Here is a 23,768-nt window from a genome sequence, read left to right on the forward strand (position 1 = left end):
CACATGATCCATGCGCTTGGGGCGCTCTGACGTCACTCTGGAGCGCCTGGGGAGCCGCACGGACGGTAAGTATACTGCTCCCCCGCTCCCCGCTACACTTTACCATGGCTGTCAGGACTTTAGCGTCCCGGCAGCCATGGTAACCATTCAGAAAAAGCTAAATGTCGGCTCCGGCAATGCGCCGAAACGACGTTTAGCTTAAGGCCGGATCCGGATCAATGCCTTTCAATGGGCATTAATTCCGGATGCGGCATTGCGGCAAGTGTTCCGGATTTTTGGCCAGAGCAAAAAGCGCAGCATGCTGCGGTATTTTCTCCCGCCAAAAAACGTTCTGTTCCGGAACTGAAGACATCCTGATGCATCCTGAACGGATTTCACTCCATTCAGAATGCATGGGGATAATCCTGATCAGGATTCTTCCGGCATAGAGCCCCGACGACGGAACTCTATGCCGGAACACAAGAACGCAGGTGTGAAAGAGCCCTAATTAAAGATGTTCAGTTATGGCATCTTTTTCTAAAAGTTTGATCCAAGGGTCCCAAGTTTGATGGTATTTTGGCTTATTATCATCTCTAATTAATCTTAGTTTCTCGTAATTATGTAGGGTATGCATCTCCTTCCGCCACTCTGAGATGGATGGGGGTTCTTTTTCCCTCCATAGTTTAGGGACAAGTAGCTTGGCTACGTTTAACATATGTAGTGTTAAAGGATGCCTGATAGTAGAAGTTTGTATATCGAATATCAGTGGCGTAGCTACAGGGGTCGCAGCGGTCCCCACCGCCACGCCACCTATTCAAAATCCCGGCTAAGGGCCCGCCCTGGGGGCAGTGCGCACGGCGCAGCGCTGTCTGTCTATGTCGGGTCTGACTAAGTGAAGAGGAGCCGGACGGTGGCGTGGTTACCGCGCATCTCCGGCTCCTAGTCAGACAAGTCACACTCAGAAGCAGGCGGCAGTGGCAGTGCGGACGTGCGGTGGCTGGCGGCGAGGTGAGTTTTGAGACTATGTCAGTGTCTCACTCTCTAGTACTGTAACTGTACAGTGTCAGTGTCACTCTCTGACTGAGTGGCAGCATGGCAGGCGGCGGCAGCGCAGTCTCTAGTACTGACTACAGTGTCAGTGTCACTCACTCTCTACTGTCTGTCTCTGACTGAAGCAGCATGGCAGGCGGCGGCAGCGCAGGGCCCAGGCCAGCTTGATGATGTGGAATGGGATTGATTGGCAATGGAATGGTATTGGGACGGTCTTGGGATCATGGAGTGAGTGGTGGGACTGGGAGTCTGGGACTGGGACTCTGAATTCTGTGGCTGAAGTGGTTACTGGGCAGTGGGCACACTACTTACTGTGTGTGTGGAGTGTGTGCCAGGCCCAAGGGTCAGACTCAGGCCGCAGGCAGGCAGTGTGTGGGCCTGCACCAGGCAGAGGCAGTGCACTGCAAGCAAGTGTGGGTGCATGCCACTGTGCCAGCCTGCCAGGGGCAGGCTGCAGGCAGCGGCCCAGGCCCCCAACGTGATGCCCACTGTGACTCTCTGTTGCTGACTGGCGTTGGCACTTAAATTAATGACAGTGTGTGTGTGCCAGGGGGAAGGCCACAGGCAAGCAGTGTGTGCGCCAGGCACGGGCACTGGCCCTGGGGTAGGCAGTGTCTGTGAGCCTTGTGTGCAATAATGCTGGACTGACCCATACATCGGCTATATACGATATTACCAGTCCGTCCGTATATAGCCGGTTGATGGGTCAGTCCAGTACACCATGTGCTGTCTGAAAAAAAATTTCACTGCACATCTATAAAATTTCGCCCTGAATTTAATTTGTAAATATATTAGCAATTAAAATCAGGGCAAAATAAATTTGATAAATGTGCAGTGAAAAAATTCTTCAGACACCACATTGTGGTACATTTCACCGGCTGTGGAGCACATTCCTGTTAGTTTAGCTTTATGACAGTGAGATATGATAGGACTGTGTACACACTGCTATCAGCACCGGTGCCGGTCACACAAAAGAATGCTGTCCTATCTGTCTGACCAGTCTGCTCCCAGCCACTAGGTATTCTGTGTGACCGGCACCTGTGCTGATAGCAGTGTGTACACAGTCCTATCATATTTCACTGTCATAAAGCTAAACTAACAGGAATGTGCTCCACACCCGGTGATGGAGATATACACACACCTAAAGAATTATTAGGAACACCATACTAATACGGTGTTGGACCCCCTTTTGCCTTCAGAACTGCCTTAATTCTACGTGGCATTGATTCCACAAGGTGCTGATAGCATTCTTTAGAAATGTTGGCCCATATTGATAGGATAGCATCTTGCAGTTGATGGAGATTTGAGGGATGCACATCCAGGGCACGAAGCTCCCGTTCCACCACATCCCAAAGATGCTCTATTGGGTTGAGATCTGGTGACTGTGGGGGCCATTTTAGTACAGTGAACTCATTGTCATGTTCAAGAAACCAATTTGAAATGATTCGAGCTTTGTGACATGGTGCATTATCCTGCTGGAAGTAGCCATCAGAGGATGGGTACATGGTGGTCATGAAGGGATGGACATGGTCAGAGACAATGCTCAGGTAGCCCGTGGCATTTAAACGATGCCCAATTGGCACTATGAGGCCTAAAGTGTGCCCAGAAAACATCCCCCACACCATTACACCACCACCACCAGCCTGCACAGTGGTAACAAGGCATGATGGATACATGTTCTCATTCTGTTTACGCCAAATTCGGACTCTACCATTTGAATTTCTCAACAGAAATCGAGACTCATCGGACCAGGCAAGATTTTTCCAGTCTTCAACAGTCCAATTTTGGTGAGCTCGTGCAAATTGTAGCCTCTTTTTCCTATTTGTAGTGGAGATGAGTGGTACCCGGTGGGGTCTTCTGCTGTTGTAGCCCACCTTTCTTTCCCATTCTGACATTCAGTTTGGAGTTCAGGAGATTGTCTTCACCAGGACCACACCCCTAAATGCATTGAAGCAACTGCCATGTGATTGGTTGACTAGATAATCGCATTAATGAGAAATAGAACAGGTGTTCCTAATAATTCTTTAGGTGAGTGTATTCTGCAACACGGATCGTTACCTTCCTCGCAGTGCAGATTACAAACCTTATATCATTTCATATTTCCAAATGGCAATTTATGCAGAATAATCTCTAACTAGCATTGCATAACCTAATGTCATTCTTTCTACAGGAGAAGAAAGCTTGTTCCAATATATAGACCTGCTGATAGCTACTCTCTCTAAAGTGTTCAAGGTGCCCAGCTGCTCCCTTACTCTCTCTGCAGGTAAGTACCAGCGAAGCCACCCTCTTATTTGTAATATTTGGCCACAGTGTTACCCTATACAAACACAGTGATATATAAGAGGGTGGGAGGGGGTTTCTTCGCCGGGCCTTACATGAATACACAGCAAGTAACCACTGTTTTTCTTTTAACAGCCATCTTGTGCTGTCAGGCGATCAATTCTCCAATCAAAATCCTCTTCAGCACCTCAAGGATTTCAGACTGCTCCAACTGCATCTGTAACTTAGGTAAGCCAACACACCACACCAGTAAATTGCACATGCAAACTTAGGGTTCATGACACCATGTCCCCCTTCTTGCATCCGCAATAAGGTTTGCTCAATTGTACATATGACACTTTATTGGTAGATTGTATAGGTATTATTGCACCAGAGATGTGGTTGTCACACAGTATAAAATTGTGTGTATTTTTTGACAGAACTATTTATCGACATCTGCATCATGTCTCACCATATGAGTGGCGCTCAAAAACGCAAAAAGCAAAGGGAGGAAAAGGAGAAATCTGCCAAACTTACAAAAATAAGTAGTTTCTTTAAAATACCTGGAGAAGCAAGTACATCCTCTGCTTCTCACAGTACAAACGAAGAAACTTTATCAACAGAGAAAGTAAATGTAAGTCCAGGCAGTAGTGTGCAGACACCATTGCAGAGTGCATCAAGTCTAGATCAAGGTTGTAGCACAAGTACAGAGGAACAGTTAGAAAGTCAGCCTGTGTCAGAGTCAATGACACAGTCCAGCCTTATAGAACGTTGTCTAGCAGAGGAGCATGTAACAGACAGAGGCCATTACCCGATTACCATTCAAGATGGAAATCTGAAAAGGTTTATTATAAGTAATGGTCCATGTAGACCTAAAGGCCCATTCCCTCGAGATGAAAAAGACCAAAGGTGTTTCTCGGCAAGTTTCTATGAGAGAGTGACTAAAACAGGTCTTAAAATACCTGTTACTTGGCTTTGTTATTCTCCCAAACTTAATGCAGCCTAATGTGAGCCTTGCTGGTTGTTTGGAGATCGTAAGAAACAGGGATTTGAACCAGCATGGGCAAAAGGTATACAAAAGTGGCAAAGATTGTCAGCAAAAATACAGATACATGAAACCAGTCAATCCCACATAGACGCCTGTATAATTTATGACCAATGGAGACGTCACAAAACCATAGATGAGGAAAATGAAAAACAAATAAGAAGAGAGACTACATTTTGGAGACAAGCTTTACATAGAATTGTTAATGTTACATTAACAATGGCTATGGCCAACCTTGCTTTTCGTGGTCACAGGGAAAAGTTAGGGGAGGTAAACAATGGCAATTTCCTCACCATAATTGAGTTACTAGCTGAGTATGATACTGTACTAAAGGACCTTTTGCAGAGGCCCCAAAGAACTGTTAAATATCTCAGTCCACAAATACAGAATGAACTGATAAGTCTTCTCGCAAATAAAGTGGAGGAGGAGATTGTTTCTGAAATCCAGAAAGCACAGTTTTATTCAATAATCATGGATACAACCCAAGACATTGGAAAAATTGATCAATTAAGCCAAGTGTTTAGATATGTAATTATTGAGAGAGATGAAAACCTTAGGCCAACTGGTATTAGAATAGAAGAGGCATTTCTAGGTTTCCAATGTGTTGACGATCAAACAGCAGCTGGCCTTGAAAAAACGATTATAGAATCCATAGAAAAGAGAGGTCTGGATTTATCAAAATGCAGAGGCCAGGGCTATGATGGAGCTGCCACCATGAGTGGAATTTACACAGGTGTACAGACGCGCATTCTGAAGAAAGAAAATAATGCTCTTTACATACATTGTGCTGCCCATAACCTCAATTTAGTTTTGCAGGATGCAGTTTCAAATATTACCGAAATTTCAATTTTTTTTGACAACGTTCAGTCGTTGTATACTTTCTTTGGTGAAAGTGTGAAGAGATGGGCATTTTTAGCATCCTTTACCTCTGAATCCTCCCTAACATTAAAGCAGCTTTGCCCAACAAGATGGGCCTCTCGCTATGACTCCGTGCTAGCACTACGGTTTAGGTTTTCTGATATTTTACAAGCTTTGTCAAAAATCGTTATCATTTCAACCAAGCCAAAAGAGAGAGATGAGGCTAATGCATTGAAGGCAAAACTGGAGGCCTTCCAGTTTATTTTAATACTAGTACTGCAAGCCAAAATTTTAGAAAATATTAATTCAGTTTCTAAAATGCTGCAGTCAAAAGACATGGATCTGTCTAATGCAACCAAACTATTACACAATGCTACTCAAGTTCTCAGCAGCTTCCGAAATAATTATAAAGAAGCTAAAAGGACAGCAGTTTCTTTAGCGGACAAATGGGGCATTCAAGTGAAATTTGAAAATAAACGAGTCAGGAAAGTGAAGCGACACTTTGATGAGCTGTGTTTGGATGAAAGGCTACAAGACCCCGAAGAAAGGTTCAAAACTACAGTCTTTTACCGGTGTTTGGATATTGCCATAAATCAGCTACAAAATAGGTTTATTGGCATGAATAATGTTCTACAAAGATTCAGAATTCTTCAGCCTACAACACTTTCTAACGAATCAGATGATGCCATCTTTAAAGAAGCAACAACATTGCAAAACTTGTACCAGGATGATTTATCTAATGATTTTCCTGGCCAGCTGCTAAGTTTCCGGTCAGCACTTCTACAAGATATCAAAAAATCTTCATCTGTTCGAGATCTAGCCATACTTCTGATGGTTGATAACACTGGATTGTCTTCCACTCTACCGGACGTCTGCATAGCTCTTCTTCTCTTTCTTACCCTACCCGTTACAGTCGCATCAGCAGAGAGATCATTTTCAAAGTTGAAATTGATCAAAAATTATCTCAGGAGCACAATGTCTCAACAGAGACTAAGTCATCTAGCCCTACTAAGTGTCGAAAACGAGAAGGCCAAGAAACTTGATATTCAGAGCATGATCGACAAGTTTTCTGAGGCAAAAGCACGGAGACAAACATTTTAGTAGGATTGTGAGTATAAAGTTTGCCAGTTCAGAGTTACCAGTTTTTGTTTTGAAGTTTTCAGTTTCAACTAGTTAAATGGTTCATACTAACTCGTTTTCGGTTCATGTTGAATTACGTTGCAAGGTTTCGGTTCATTAATCTTTTGCATGGTTCAGGTTGATATATTTGTACAGCATCTGCTTAGCTCGAATCCACAGGATAAAACCCTAAACATAGATGTGTATTTCACAGAGATGACTAAAATAAAAATAAATTTTAAAGCAATATAGCATTTATAAAACACTCTCATAGATACATACATGGTTGATTGGTTTTGTGTGTAGTGAAAGCTATGGCAGATGCTTACAAATTTTTAATTGTCTACTATATATAATTATCTAGTATTAATTGTAATTCTTCTTTCCATAGGATGACTGTTCAACTTTACTTTTTAATTTTGCCTGTTTTTGTTGACTGTTTTGGAGTTTATCAAAGTTTGATAGATCATGGCAACAACACTGTTCACCTCGTTCAAGTTACCAGTAAGTATCACTTTCTTTGACTGACCAAATTACTTTATGAATATTGATTCATTCCACATGCTAATTATTCTCCTTCAATTTGCAGGTTAATTTAGTTTCCAGTTAATGGCTGCTTTGAGAAGATTAAGAATGTAGAAGATCACAGACTGCTGTCTATTGAATTTACAGATTTCTTGACGGTACGTTTTTGTTTTGCTGTTTACATTAGTACTTTATATGACTGCACTTAACATTTATTTGAGGAAATCTGGTCAGCACAAGGGGTGGCATTAGGGAAAGGTTTTTTATATCATACATTAAAGTGAGAACTTTCAAATACTAACAATACTAACCACAAACATTTTTTCTGCTCCTAGGTCTGCCACTGTGCGTAATCGTGCCACTACACTTTATCTCACTCAGATTTTATATTTTCAATAAAAAATAAGAATTTACTACTTATGGCATCCTTATTATTATGCATTTATTGGATCGAAATGTATTTTCTCTGTGAGATTTTAGTTCTGCCATTAGGCGTACATGGGTCTGGTGGTGTTATGAAACGGTATTGAGGGTAGGGGGGGCCCAAACTGAACTCTTGCACCAGGGCCCATGAGCCTATAGCTACACCCCTGTCGAATATACTAAATAGAATCAGGTTTGAGGGAATTTTAGCTATCGTGTTAAAACTTTTATTGATTATCATTGTAATGGATTTCCAAAAGGTTTTCTAGTTTTTTGCAGTGAACCCAGATATGGGATATGGTACCCTTTTCCGCTTCACATCTCCAACACAACGGGGATATGTCTGGGAGCATACAATTAAGTATTATAGGGGTTCTGTACCAGCGTGAGACTATTTTGAAGTGAGTTTCTTGTATTTTGGGGCTAACTGATTTAGATCTCGTATTTGCAATGATGTCTTTTATCTCTGAGCTATTGAACTCCCTACCTAGTTCTGCTGTCCATTTTTCAAGCTACGAGGGGGGGGGAGGTGGGATTGTTGATAATGTTATAAATAGAGGAGATAGCTTTTTTAACCGGGGTATTTGTTCTGATGCATTTTGTATAGGCGTTAAGGGGTTGGCAGAAGAGTTATACATTTCTGATTTCATTATATGGTCTTTAACCACTTACCGTCACACTAACGCCGAAAGGCGTCATTTCTGCGGCGCTCCCAGGTCACACTAACGCCGATTGGCGTCATCTCGCGCGAGCCGAGATTTCCTGTGAACGCGCGCACACAGGCGCGCGCGCTCACAGGAACGGAAGGTAAGAGAGTTGATCTCCAGCCTGCCAGCGGCGATCGTTCGCTGGCAGGCTGGAGATGTGATTTTTTTTAACCCCTAACAGGTATATTAGACGCTGTTATGATAACAGCGTCTAATATACCTGCTACCTGGTCCTCTGATGGTCCCCTTTGTTTGGATCGACCACCAGAGGACACAGGTAGCTCAGTAAAGTAGCACCAAGCACCACTACACTACACTACACTACACCCCCCCCCGTCACTTATTAACCCCTTATTAGCCCCTGATCACCCCTGATCACCCCATATAGACTCCCTGATCACCCCCCTGTCATTGATTACCCCCCTGTCATTGATCACACCCCTGTAAAGCTCCATTCAGACGTCCGCATGATTTTTACGGATCCACTGATAGATGGATCGGATCCGCAAAACGCACACGGACGTCTGAATGGAGCCTTACAGGGGCGTGATCAATGACTGTGTTGATCACCCCATATAGACTCCCTCATCACCCCCCTGTGATTGATCACACCCCTGTAAAGCTCCATTCAGACGTCCGCATGATTTTTACGGATCCACTGATAGATGGATCGGATCCGCAAAACGCACACGGACGTCTGAATGGAGCCTTACAGGGGCGTGATCAATGACTGTGGTGATCACCCCATATAGACTCCCTGATCACCTCCTGTCATTGATTACCCCCCTGTCATTGATCACACCCCTGTAAAGCTCCATTCAGACGTCCGCATGATTTTTACGGATCCACTGATAGATGGATCGGATCCGCAAAAGGCACACGGACGTCTGAATGGAGCCTTACAGGGGCGTGATCAATGACTGTGTTGATCACCCCATATAGACTCCCTCATCACCCCCCTGTCATTGATCACACCCCTGTAAAGCTCCATTCAGACGTCTGCATGATTTTTACGGATCCACTGATAGATGGATCGGATCCGCAAAACGCACACGGACGTCTGAATGGAGCCTTACAGGGGCGTGATCAATGACTGTGGTGATCACCCCATATAGACTCCCTGATCACCCCCCTGTCATTGATTACCCCCCTGTCATTGATCACCCCCCTGTAAAGCTCCATTCAGACGTCCGCATGATTTTTACGGATCCACTGATAGATGGATCGGATCCGCAAAATGCATACGGACGTCTGAATGGAGCCTTACAGGGGCGTGATCAATGACTGTGGTGATCACCCCATATAGACTCCCTCATCACCCCCCTGTCATTGATCACACCCCTGTAAAGCTCCATTCAGACGTCCGCATGATTTTTACGGATCCACTGATAGATGGATCGGATCCGCAAAACACATACAGGCGTCTCCCTGGAGCCTTCCAGGGGGGGTGATCACCCCATATAGACTCCCTGATCACCCCCCTGTCATTGATCACCGCCCCTGTCATTGATCACCCCCCCTGTCAGGCTGCATTCAGATGTCCGTATGATTTTTACGGATCCACGGATACATGGATCGGATCCGCAAAACACATACGGACATCTGAATGGAGCCTTATAGGGGGGTGATCAATGACAGGGGGGTGATCACCCCATATAGACTCCCTGATCACCCCCCTGTCATTGATCACCCCCCTGTCATTGATCACCCCCCTGTCATTGATCACCCCTCTGTAAGGCTCCATTCAGACATTTTTTTGGCCCAAGTTAGCGGAAATTATTATTTTTTTCTTACAAAGTCTCATATTCCACTAACTTGTGTCAAAAAATTAAATCTCACATGAACTCACCATACCCCTCACGGAATCCAAATGCGTAAAATTTTTTAGACATTTATATTCCAGACTTCTTCTCACGCTTTAGGGCCCCTAGAATGCCAGGGCAGTATAAACACCCCACATGTGACCCCATTTCGGAAAGAAGACACCCCCAGGTATTCTGTGAGGGGCATATTGAGTCCATGAAAGATTGAAATTTTTGTCCCAAGTTAGCGGAAAGGGAGACTTTGTGAGAAAAAAATAAAAAATATCAATTTCCGCTAACTTGTGCCAAAAAAAAAAAATTCTATGAACTCGCCATGCCCCTCATTGAATACCTTGGGGAGTCTTCTTTCCAAAATGGGGTCACATGTGGGGTATTTATACTGCCCTGGCATTCTAGGGGCCCAAAAGCGTGAGAAGAAGTCTGGTATCCAAATGTCTAAAAATGCCCTCCTAAAAGGAATTTGGGCACCTTTGCGCATCTAGGCTGCAAAAAAAGTGTCACACATCTGTTATCGCCGTACTCAGGAGAAGTTGGGGAATGTGTTTTGGGGTGTCATTTTACATATACCCATGCTGGGTGAGAGAAATATCTTGGTCAAATGCCAACTTTGTATAAAAAAATGGGAAAAGTTGTCTTTTGCCAAGATATTTCTCTCACCCAGCATAGGTATATGTAAAATGACACCCCAAAACACATTCCCCAACTTCTCCTGAATACGGCGATACCACATGTGTGACACTTTTTTGCAGCCTAGGTGGGCAAAGGGGCCCATATTCCAAAGAGCACCTTTCGGATTTCACAGGTCATTTACCTACTTACCACACATTAGGGCCCCTGGAAAATGCCAGGGCAGTATAACTACCCCACAAGTGACCCCATTTTGGAAAGGAGACACCCCAAGGTATTCCATGAGGGGCATGGCGAGTTCCTAGAATTTTATATTTTTTGTCACAAGTTAGTGGAAAATGATGATTTTTTCTTTTTTTTTTTTTCTTACAAAGTCTTATATTCCACTAACTTGTGACAAAAAATAAAAACTTCCATGAACTCACTATGCCCATCAGCGAATACCTTGGGGTGTCTTCTTTCCAAAATGAGGTCACTTGTGGGGTAGTTATACTGCCCTGGCATTCTAGGGGCCCAAATGTGTGGTAAGGAGTTTGAAATCAAATTCTGTAAAAAATGACCAGTGAAATCCGAAAGGTGCTCTTTGGAATATGGGCCCCTTTGCCCACCTAGGCTGCAAAAAAGTGTCACACATGTGGTATCTCCGTATTCAGGAGAAGTTGGGGAATGTGTTTTGGGGTGTCATTTTACATATTCCCATGCTGGGTGAGAGAAATATCTTGGCAAAAGACAACTTTTCCCATTTTTGTATACAAAGTTGGCATTTGACCAAGATATTTCTCTCACCCAGCATGGGTATATGTAAAATGACACCCCAAAACACATTCCCCAACTTCTCCTGAGTACGGCGATACCAGATGTGTGACACTTTTTTGCAGCCTAGGTGGGCAAAGGGGCCCATATTCCAAAGAGCACCTTTCGGATTTCACTGGCCATTTTTTACAGAATTTGATTTCAAACTCCTTACCACACATTTGGGCCCCTAGAATGCCAGGGCAGTATAACTACCCCACAAGTGACCCCATTTTGGAAAGAAGACATCCCAAGGTATTCGCTGATGGGCATAGTGAGTTCATGGAAGTTTTTATTTTTTGTCACAAGTTAGTGGAAAATGATGATTTATTTTTTTTATTTTTTTTATTACAAAGTCTCATATTCCACTAACTTGTGACAAAAAATAAAAACTTCCATGAACTCACTATGCCCATCAGCGAATACCTTGGGGTGTCTTCTTTCCAAAATGGGGTCACTTGTGGGGTAGTTATACTGCCCTGGCATTCTAGGGGCCCAAATGTGTGGTAAGGAGTTTGAAATCAAATTCTGTAAAAAATTACCAGTGAAATCCGAAAGGTGCTCTTTGGAATATGGGCCCCTTTGCCCACCTAGGCTGCAAAAAAGTGTCACACATGTGGTATCTCCGTATTCAGGAGAAGTTGGGGAATGTGTTTTGGGGTGTCATTTTACATATTCCCATGCTGGGTGAGAGAAATATCTTGGCAAAAGACAACTTTTACCATTATTTTATAAAAAGTTGTCTTTTGCCAAGATATTTCTCTCACCCAGCATGGGTATATGTAAAATGACACCCCAAAACACATTCCCCAACTTCTCCTGAATACGGAGATACCACATGTGTGACACTTTTTTGCAGCCTAGGTGGGCAAAGGGGCCCATATTCCAAAGAGCACCTTTCGGATTTCACTGGTCATTTTTTACAGAATTTGATTTCAAACTCCTTACCACACATTTGGGCCCCTAGAATGCCAGGGCAGTATAACTACCCCACAAGTGACCCCATTTTGGAAAGAAGACATCCCAAGGTATTCGCTGTTGGGCATAGTGAGTTCATGGAAGCTTTTATTTTTTGTCACAAGTTAGTGGAATATGAGACTTTGTAAGAAAAAAAAATAAAATCATAATTTTCCGCTAACTTGTGACAAAAAATAAAAAGTTCTATGAACTCACTATGCCCATCAGCGAATACCTTAGGGTGTCTACTTTCCGAAATGGGGTCATTTGTGGGGTGTTCGTACTGTCTGGGCATTGTAGAACCTCAGGAAACATGACAGGTGCTCAGAAAGTCAGAGCTGCTTCAAAAAGCGGAAATTCACATTTTTGTACCATAGTTTGTAAACACTATAACTTTTACCCAAACCAATTTTTTTTTTTTCCCCAAACATTTTTTTTTTATCAAAGACATGTAGAACAATAAATTCAGAGCAAAATTTATATATGGATGTCGTTTTTTTTGCAAAATTTTACAACTGAAAGTGAAAAATGTAATTTTTTTGCAAAAAAATCGTTAAATTTCGATTAATAACAAAAAAAGTAAAAATGTCAGCAGCAATGAAATACCACCAAATGAAAGCTCTATTAGTGAGAAGAAAAGGAGGTAAAATTCATTTGGGTGGTAAGTTGCATGACCGAGCAATAAACCGCTAAAGTTATGGAGTGCCGATTTGTAAAAAATGGCCTGGTCTTTAGGTGGGTATAAACCTGTGGTCCTTAAGTGGTTAAGCAGCGAATAATCCCGGAAGGAAAGATCTAATTCTGAAAAGTATCCGTTAAGATCTATATATGAGATGAAGACATTGTCATGTACTAAATTCCTTATCGGTGCAAGAAATAATTCTTCCACCTTCATTATCTTATTTTTTAGATCTTTAAGATGGGGAGGGATCAATGTTCCCACCGGGGTCACTGCCATATTAGAAGTCAGAAATTGTGTTTTTTTATTAGTTTTATGCCAGATTTTTAAGGAAAAACTAGTCAGAGGGTCTCCTGTTTTTTTAGTTTTGTGAGGGTAAAGGTTATCTACTGTTTTCCACAATAGCAAGCGGTGTTCAGGGAGCAGCGACTCTCTTTCTATATCTATCCATCTCTTTCTGGAAGGCTTAATAAACCACTCCATTAACTTAGCTATGGGTATAGACTGGTGGTATTTTAGGAAATCAGGTACCCCCAGTCCACCGCTCGCCGTAGGCATAGAAACGGTACTATATGGTATCCTATTGCTGTTTGATCTCCAAAAAAATTTTAAAATCGTCTTCCTAAGAGTGTTGTATAAATATTTAGGGATGTCAATAGGCAAAGCCTGTAAAATATATAAAACTTTGGGAAGTATCATCATTTTAATGGCATTTATGCTCCCAAACCAGGATACGTACAGTGTCTCCCAGTCTTTGAAGGCTGATTCTACCTTAGTTAGAAGAGGAAGGAAGTTCAATGTACAAACCGGATTCCAAAAAAGTTGGGACACTATACAAATCGTGAATAAAAACTGAATGCAATGATGTGGAGGTGCCAACTTCTAATATTTTATTCAGAATAGAACATAAATCAAGGAACAAAAGTTTAAACTGAGAAAATGTACAATTTTAAGGGAAAAATATGTTGAATCAGAATTTCATGGTGTCAACAAATCCCCAAAAAGTTGGGACAAGGCCATTTTCACCACTGTGTGGCATCTCCCCTTCTTCTTACAACACTCAACCGAGACCGAGGAGACCAGTTTCTCAAGTTTAGAAATAGGAATGCTCTCCCATTCTTGTCTAATACAGGCCTCTAACTGTTCAATCGTCTTGGGCCTTCTTTGTTGCACCTTCCTCTTTATGATGCGCCAAATGTTCTCTATAGGTGAAAGATCTGGACTGCAGACTGGCCATTTCAGTACCCAGATCCTTCTCCTACGCAGCCATGATATTGTGATTGATGCAGAATGTGGTCTGGCATTATCTTGTTGAAAAATGCAGGGTCTTCCCTGAAAGAGATGACGTCTGGATGGGAGCATATGTTGTTCTAGAACCTGAATATATTTTTCTGCATTAATGGTGCCTTTCCAGACATGCAAGCTGCCCATGCCACACGCACTCATGCAACCCCATACCATCAGAGATGCAGGCTTCTGAACTGAGCGTTGATAACAGTTGATGATTATAGATGCAAAGTCTTTGCAATTTTTCTCTGGGTAACACCTTTTTGATATTGCTCCACTATCTTTCTGCGCAACATTGTGGGAATTGGAGATCCTCTACCCATCTTGGCGTCTGAGAGACACTGCCACTCTGAGAAGCTCTTTTTATACCCAATAATGTTGACAATTGGCCAAATTAGTGTTAATTGGTCTTCCAGCTCTTCATTATGCTCAAATTTACTTTTTCCAGCCTCTTATTGCTACTTGTCCCAACTTTTTGGGGATTTGTTGACACCGTGAAATTTTGAATCAACATATTTTTCCTTTAAAATGATACATTTACTCGGATTAAACGTTTGATCTGTCATCTATGTTCTATTACAAATAAAATATTGACATTTGCCATCTCCACATCATTGCATTCAGTTTTTATTCACAATTTGTTTAGTGTCCCAACTTTTTTGGAATCCGGTTTGTATATAATTCCCGGAAGTTCCTGCTAATGTTGATGCCTAAATATTTAAAGGAAGTGTTAGATGGTTTTAAGGGGGTAGTAGAAATGATCTCTTGCCATACTAATTGGGGCGTGGTGACATTATATACTTCAGATTTATGAAAATTAATCTTGAAATAAGAAATAGAGCTAAAATCTTCCAATTCTTTCAAAAGTGTGGGAATCCCTTGTAGGGGATTAGTTATCATGAATAAGGTGTCGTCGGCATATGCCGCTACCTTGTGTTGTTCCCTAGATGTGGTGATGCCTTGGATATGAGGGTTGGATCTTATCTTGATTAGTAATGGTTCCAAAGATAGGATAAACAGAATGGGTGACAGAGGGCACCCCTGCCGTGTGCCATTTGAGATTTGGAAGGCGGTTGACAATAGGTCATTTACCCTAACAGCAGCTGATGGAAAGTGTTGTCCATTTTCATATGTATACAATATTATCTAATGACATTATAATCAAAATGAATGCTCATCTCATTGCCTTTAAGAATAAGATCAGCCTGAACCAAAATTATATTATGTGGCTGAGGAAGCCAAAATGAGTTCATGGCAAGTTCAGTCTATATAAAAAAAATAATAATTGGGAACATAAATGGACATTGTATTCAAAAAGTTATTACTAAAGATATGAGACCATCTGGTAAGGAGTATGCCAACTCCCTAAAACATGTCTGTCTGGAGAGAACATGGTTACTTGATAAGGACTCATGTCCTTGGAGCACACCTGCTGTATGAGGTTCAATTTATATATTCATAATTATATAATATATATCTTTGCATGGTATATTTAGTTTACAACATATGTTAATCAATAATTCATATAATGTGTTATCTATGTGTAACAATGTATCGATTTATATATATGTTATACCATGTATTTACCATTTTGAAGGTACAGAAACAAATAAGTTTATGTTAATTGGATTTCAAAATAATAGTTATTCATGGATGTAGATAAATGGAATGTACAAGTTCCGATGCCAAGCATCAAGGCCGCTATATAAAACTTTCAACAAGTCAACCTATATTTCAAAAAGATAGGAGAAGACAGTCAACTCCAACAAGTCCAGGATATAGGTAATTAAAAGTGTCAGGAAAGACCTTCCTCAATGATTTATATGGAAAGGTCAACGAGGTCCTGAACATATTATTAGATATTTAATTTTAATGCTTAAAAGTTGTTATGTTCATCTACAATACCGCAGTGCCATCTGGAGGCAGATGGACAACATTATATTATTTCACTATTTGTTCTAATACCATATTAGGAGTTGAGATAACGTCATGATGTTATTAGCATACGAATACACCCACCTTACCTGATTGGGAATCCCTAATCTAAAGGAGATGATTCTTAGATAAGGGGGGGAATAATTATTCATGTGCGGAGTAGCATGAGAGCGATCAAGAGAAAAGAAAGCTAGCTAGTAGAGGAGAAGTTAAGGTGTATCAAGATGGAAGCCATAATGAGATGCGCTATGATGGACCACCCAGCTTTCCTAGGAGCAGAAGTGAGATTCCTACTAGGACTTGGTAAGAGACACAGAAAATTATATTTCATTTTATTAAGACTAATTTGATAGTGTGGGTGAAATTATACCATCTAGATTGGCGAATAAATAAATGATTAAATAAATTGATCATCTCCATATTGAGATGTAGTCTTAGGATATTGTGAGGCTTCATTCTACCTGCAGAAGAATCTAGACTCATAATCTAGCAAAGCATTAAATAATTGCTTATATATACAGGGAGTGCAGAATTATTAGGCAAGTTGTATTTTTGAGGATTAATTTTATTATTGAACAACAACCATGTTCTCAATGAACCCAAAAAAACTCATTAATATCAAAGCTGAATATTTTTGGAAGTAGTTTTTAGTTTGTTTTTAGTTTTAGCTATTTTAGGGGGATATCTGTGTGTGCAGGTGACTATTACTGTGCATAATTATTAGGCAACTTAACAAAAAACAAATATATACCCATTTCAATTATTTATTTTTACCAGTGAAACCAATATAACATCTCAACATTCACAAATATACATTTCTGACATTCAAAAACAAAACAAAAACAAATCAGTGACCAATATAGCCACCTTTCTTTGCAAGGACACTCAAAAGCCTGCCATCCATGGATTCTGTCAGTGTTTTGATCTGTTCACCATCAACATTGCGTGCAGCAGCAACCACAGCCTCCCAGACACTGTTCAGAGAGGTGTACTGTTTTCCCTCCTTGTAAATCTCACATTTGATGATGGACCACAGGTTCTCAATGGGGTTCAGATCAGGTGAACAAGGAGGCCATGTCATTAGATTTTCTTCTTTTATACCCTTTGTTGCCAGCCACGCTGTGGAGTACTTGGACGCGTGTGATGGAGCATTGTCCTGCATGAAAATCATGTTTTTCTTGAAGGATGCAGACTTCTTCCTGTACCACTGCTTGAAGAAGGTGTCTTCCAGAAACTGGCAGTAGGACTGGGAGTTGAGCTTGACTCCATCCTCAACCCGAAAAGGCCCCACAAGCTTATCTTTGATGATACCAGCCTAAACCAGTACTCCACCTCCACCTTGCTGGCGTCTGAGTCGGACTGGAGCTCTCTGCCCTTTACCAATCCAGCCACGGGCCCATCCATCTGGCCCATCAAGACTCACTCTCATTTCATCAGTCCATAAAACCTTAGAAAAATCAGTCTTGAGATATTTCTTGGCCCAATCTTGACGTTTCAGCTTGTGTGTCTTGTTCAGTGGTGGTCGTCTTTCAGCCTTTCTTACCTTGGCCATGTCTCTGAGTATTGCACACCTTGTGCTTTTGGGCACTCCAGTGATGTTGCAGCTCTGAAATATGGCCAAACTGGTGGCAAGTGGCATCTTGGCAGCTGCACGCTTGACTTTCATGGGCAGTTATTTTGCGCCTTGGTTTTTCCACACGCTTCTTGCGACCCTGTTGACTATTTTGAATGAAACGCTTGATTGTTCGATGATCACGCTTCAGAAGCTTTGCAATTTTAAGAGTGCTGCATCCCTCTGCAAGATATCTCACTATTTTTGACTTTTCTGAGCCTGTCAAGTCCTTCTTTTGACCCATTTTGCCAAAGGAAAGGAAGTTGCCTAATAATTATGCACACCTGATATAGGGTGTTGATGTCATTAGACCACACCCCTTCTCATTACAGAGATGCACATCACCTAATATGCTTAATTGGTAGTAGGCTTTCGAGCCTATACAGCTTGGAGTAAGACAACATGCATAAAGAGGATGATGTGGTCAAAATACTCATTTGCCTAATAATTCTGCACGCAGTGTATATATTGATATTGATAGAACATTCTTCGCCAAGCTAAGTGATGGATTCCCACCGGAAAGACGTCAAGTCCTTCCCATTTAAGATCCTAGATCCCTGTTATTTGTCTTAATAGTCTTACCAAAGTTATATATGTGAAAATAGTCCAGGATGGGGCGGAAGGATACAGTTATCTCTTCTAAGTTATATCCTTGGATGGATTTGCCCATCTTGAAGTCATGTGATGTGTAGTTGGTTAGGGGGGCAGAATGTATTTAGCATTCTATATTGATGTCTAGGATTAGACATGCCCATCCTGATATCATGAGGTTTTCTCTGAACAGAAGTAATGTATATAACTAGGGATAATCGAATCCGAACTGTATAGTTCGGGTTCGTACCGAATTTTGGGGTGTCCGTGACACGGACCCGAACCCGAACATTTTCGTAAAAGTCTGTGTTCGGGTTCGGTGTTCGGCGCTTTCTTGGCACTTTTTGAAAGGCTGCAAAGCAGCCAATCAACAAGCGTCATACTACTTGCCCCAAGAGGCCATCACAGCCTTGCCTACTATTGGCATGGCTGTGATTGGCCAGTGCAGCATGTGACCCAGCCTCTATACAAGCTTGGGTCACATTGCGCTGCACGTCACTCTGCTGATTGAAGCATAGGGAGAGGTTCATCTTACTGATGAAGGGATAGACTCCCGAAACGCGTTTAAGAGGATTACTGGATTACTGGAATATTCACCACTCGCTACAGAGCAGGAGTAGCGCTACGAACAAGCCGGACAAAGTCCGCGATCACGTGACCACATACGTCACTCGTCAGACGCGCGAACCACGCCCCCCGGCGTCCTTGACAACACGAGGCACGCCGCTGACTCCTGAGAACCGGACTGGAGTACAACAGCCAGCTACCAGGAACTATCGTCAGAGGACCAAAAGAACACAAGCGTCAAGAAGGGTAAGTGATCTCTGTAGCCAGAGACAGTGCGGGACGCCGCACTTAGGCACAGAGCAGCCCTTTCTTCCACAGAGTAATACATGGATTATCACTACTAAGAATCATTGCCATATATGCAATTCTACTATTGGCAAATATACCTTATTGCCATATCTGCAATTCCACTATTGGCAAACATACCTGTAAAGACGCACCATCCTCTGCTAAGTAGCAAACTGCCTAATTGCTACCTACTATATACCCTATCAACGGAGTCATATAAAGGGACAACATAGGATAAAATACTCTATATAATGCTTACATCTTCTACTTGATTTTATTTAACATACAGTGGCCACCTTACAAAAGACTGTGAGACATCTTTTAATATTTTTTCAATATTTTTATGAAGGACGATTTTTTCTAGGTTTTTTACTCTTTTTCTTATATTATCATCTGTTTCATGAAAGACTTTGTGCACAATATTTTTATTTTATTTTTATTTTTGAATATACCCCTATCTAGGTATTCTCACCACTATATTTATATACACTTTATACTACTTTTCCTTGGACATTTTTTCAGGGCATATATCACCTCCCACTTATTGGTGATCACTCCAACACCTTCTATTTTTTTCTATTTTTTACGTATATTTTACCTACCCATGTCATAAATACCAGAACATAAATAAATTACTCTTGTACCCAAATTAGAGTGTGCCTGCTTATCCCTTATTGTTTGTAATTCTATGCTCCTGACTGGGTGAGACAGACCAAGCAGTCCTGCACCTCTACCATTTACTAGAGCAGTAGAGCCGTCTATCCCACCTTTTTACCTTGAATAGGGAGAGGTTGCAGCTGCGACGTTAGGGCGAGATTAGGCAGATTAACTCCTCCAAAAGACTTCATTCTGTGATCGATCTGCAGCTGTGGATCATTGAAGTGCTAATATTGACTTGCTCACTTTTTTGAGGCTGCCCAGAGCGTTTTTAGATCACTTTTTTTCTGGGGTGATCGGCGGCCATTTTGTGACTTGTGGTGCGCCAGCACAAGCTATCACCAAGTGTATTTAACCATCAATAGTGTGGTTCTTTTGTGCTATATCCTACATCAGCTGCAGGCTGAGCCTGTGTCACCGAAGTGCATTTAACCATCAACAGTCTGGTTATTTTTTGGCCATATACTACATCAGCTGCAGGCTGAGCCTGTGTCACCGAAGTGCATTTAACCATCAACAGTCTGATTATTTTTTGGCCATATACTACATCTGGTGCAGGATGAGCCTGTGTCACCCAAGTGCATTTAACCATCAACAGTGTGGTTATTTTTTGGCCATATACTACATCAGGGGCAAGTTGAGCCTGTCACACAGCGCAAAAAAAAACAGGCCTCACATTTCTATTCAACCAAATCTGTACTGTTTTAGCTGGTCAAGTTATTTCTAGTGACCGTAAAAGCACATTTTTTTTTCTGGGTTGAAAAACTATTCCCAAATTTGCCATTCTCAAAATAACTAGTTTCTGGTATTTGAGGCCTACTTGAAATCTATCCCAAAAAGGATATCTTACATTGAAGGTACTGATAGTGCCATTCAGAAAAACCTAAGACACACGCTACCGTGCAGATAGAAGTCTGATTCTGTGATTAAACCTATACCTGTCACACAGCGCAAAAAAAAACAGGCCTCACATTTCTATTCAACCAAATCTGTACTGTTTTAGCTGGTCAAGTTATTTCTAGTGACCGTAAAAGCACATTTTTTTTTCTGGGTTGAAAAACTATTCCCAAATTTGCCATTCTCAAAATAACTAGTTTCTGGTATTTGAGGCCTACTTGAAATCTATCCCAAAAAGGATATCTTACATTGAAGGTACTGATAGTGCCATTCAGAAAAACCTAAGACACACGCTACCGTGCAGATAGAAGTCTGATTCTGTGATTAAACCTATACCTGTCACACAGCGCAAAATAAAACAGGCCTCACATTTCTATTCAACCAAATCTGTACTGTTTTAGCTGGTCAAGTTATTTCTAGTGACCGTAAAAGCACTTTTTTTTTTCTGGGTTGAAAAACTATTCCCAAATTTGCCATTCTCAAAATAACTAGTTTCTGGTATTTGAGGCCTACTTGAAATCTATCCCAAAAAGGATATCTTACATTGAAGGTACTGATAGTGCCATTCAGAAAAACCTAAGACACACGCTACCGTGCAGATAGAAGTCTGATTCTGTGATTAAACCTATACCTGTCACACAGCGCAAAAAAAAACAGGCCTCACATTTCTATTCAACCAAATCTGTACTGTTTTAGCTGGTCAAGTTATTTCTAGTGACCGTAAAAGCACTTTTTTTTTTCTGGGTTGAAAAACTATTCCCAAATTTGCCATTCTCAAAATAACTAGTTTCTGGTATTTGAGGCCTACTTGAAATCTATCCCAAAAAGGATATCTTACATTGAAGGTACTGATAGTGCCATTCAGAAAAACCTAAGACACACGCTACCGTGCAGATAGAAGTCTGATTCTGTGATTAAACCTATACCTGTCACACAGCGCAAAATAAAACAGGCCTCACATTTCTATTCAACCAAATCTGTACTGTTTTAGCTGGTCAAGTTATTTCTAGTGACCGTAAAAGCACATTTTTTTTTCTGGGTTGAAAAACTATTCCCAAATTTGCCATTCTCAAAATAACTAGTTTCTGGTATTTGAGGCCTACTTGAAATCTATCCCAAAAAGGATATCTTACATTGAAGGTACTGATAGTGCCATTCAGAAAAACCTAAGACACACGCTACCGTGCAGATAGAAGTCTGATTCTGTGATTAAACCTATACCTGTCACACAGCGCAAAATAAAACAGGCCTCACATTTCTATTCAACCAAATCTGTACTGTTTTAGCTGGTCAAGTTATTTCTAGTGACCGTAAAAGCACATTTTTTTTTCTGGGTTGAAAAACTATTCCCAAATTTGCCATTCTCAAAATAACTAGTTTCTGGTATTTGAGGCCTACTTGAAATCTATCCCAAAAAGGATATCTTACATTGAAGGTACTGATAGTGCCATTCAGAAAAACCTAAGACACACGCTACCGTGCAGATAGAAGTCTGATTCTGTGATTAAACCTATACCTGTCACACAGCGCAAAAAAAAACAGGCCTTACATTTCTATTCAACCAAATCTGTACTGTTTTAGCTGGTCAAGTTATTTCTAGTGACCGTAAAAGCACATTTTTTTTTCTGGGTTGAAAAACTATTCCCAAATTTGCCATTCTCAAAATAACTAGTTTCTGGTATTTGAGGCCTACTTGAAATCTATCCCAAAAAGGATATCTTACATTGAAGGTACTGATAGTGCCATTCAGAAAAACCTAAGACACACGCTACCGTGCAGATAGAAGTCTGATTCTGTGATTAAACCTATACCTGTCACACAGCGCAAAAAAAAACAGGCCTCACATTTCTATTCAACCAAATCTGTACTGTTTTAGCTGGTCAAGTTATTTCTAGTGACCGTAAAAGCACATTTTTTTTTCTGGGTTGAAAAACTATTCCCAAATTTGCCATTCTCAAAATAACTAGTTTCTGGTATTTGAGGCCTACTTGAAATCTATCCCAAAAAGGATATCTTACATTGAAGGTACTGATAGTGCCATTCAGAAAAACCTAAGACACACGCTACCGTGCAGATAGAAGTCTGATTCTGTGATTAAACCTATACCTGTCACACAGCGCAAAATAAAACAGGCCTCACATTTCTATTCAACCAAATCTGTACTGTTTTAGCTGGTCAAGTTATTTCTAGTGACCGTAAAAGCACATTTTTTTTTCTGGGTTGAAAAACTATTCCCAAATTTGCCATTCTCAAAATAACTAGTTTCTGGTATTTGAGGCCTACTTGAAATCTATCCCAAAAAGGATATCTTACATTGAAGGTACTGATAGTGCCATTCAGAAAAACCTAAGACACACGCTACCGTGCAGATAGAAGTCTGATTCTGTGATTAAACCTATACCTGTCACACAGCGCAAAAAAAAACAGGCCTCACATTTCTATTCAACCAAATCTGTACTGTTTTAGCTGGTCAAGTTATTTCTAGTGACCGTAAAAGCACATTTTTTTTTCTGGGTTGAAAAACTATTCCCAAATTTGCCATTCTCAAAATAACTAGTTTCTGGTATTTGAGGCCTACTTGAAATCTATCCCAAAAAGGATATCTTACATTGAAGGTACTGATAGTGCCATTCAGAAAAACCTAAGACACACGCTACCGTGCAGATAGAAGTCTGATTCTGTGATTAAACCTATACCTGTCACACAGCGCAAAAAAAAACAGGCCTCACATTTCTATTCAACCAAATCTGTACTGTTTTAGCTGGTCAAGTTATTTCTAGTGACCGTAAAAGCACATTTTTTTTTCTGGGTTGAAAAACTATTCCCAAATTTGCCATTCTCAAAATAACTAGTTTCTGGTATTTGAGGCCTACTTGAAATCTATCCCAAAAAGGATATCTTACATTGAAGGTACTGATAGTGCCATTCAGAAAAACCTAAGACACACGCTACCGTGCAGATAGAAGTCTGATTCTGTGATTAAACCTATACCTGTCACACAGCGCAAAATAAAACAGGCCTCACATTTCTATTCAACCAAATCTGTACTGTTTTAGCTGGTCAAGTTATTTCTAGTGACCGTAAAAGCACA

At 41.1% G+C, this 23,768-nt stretch overlaps 1 long non-coding RNA gene across 1 annotated transcript; it reads left to right on the top strand.

The window, feature by feature from the left end:
• Positions 1 to 6,766: 6,766 nt before the first annotated feature.
• Positions 6,767 to 7,236, top strand: LOC121002149. Its single transcript, XR_005779232.1, has 3 exons — positions 6,767 to 6,814; positions 6,900 to 6,993; positions 7,171 to 7,236. It is a non-coding gene; the product is annotated as an uncharacterized LOC121002149 (long non-coding RNA).
• The last annotated feature ends 16,532 nt before the right edge of the window (positions 7,237 to 23,768 follow it).

This window comes from Bufo bufo, chromosome 5 (assembly GCF_905171765.1).
Source record: "Bufo bufo chromosome 5, aBufBuf1.1, whole genome shotgun sequence".
NCBI lineage: Eukaryota > Metazoa > Chordata > Amphibia > Anura > Bufonidae > Bufo > Bufo bufo.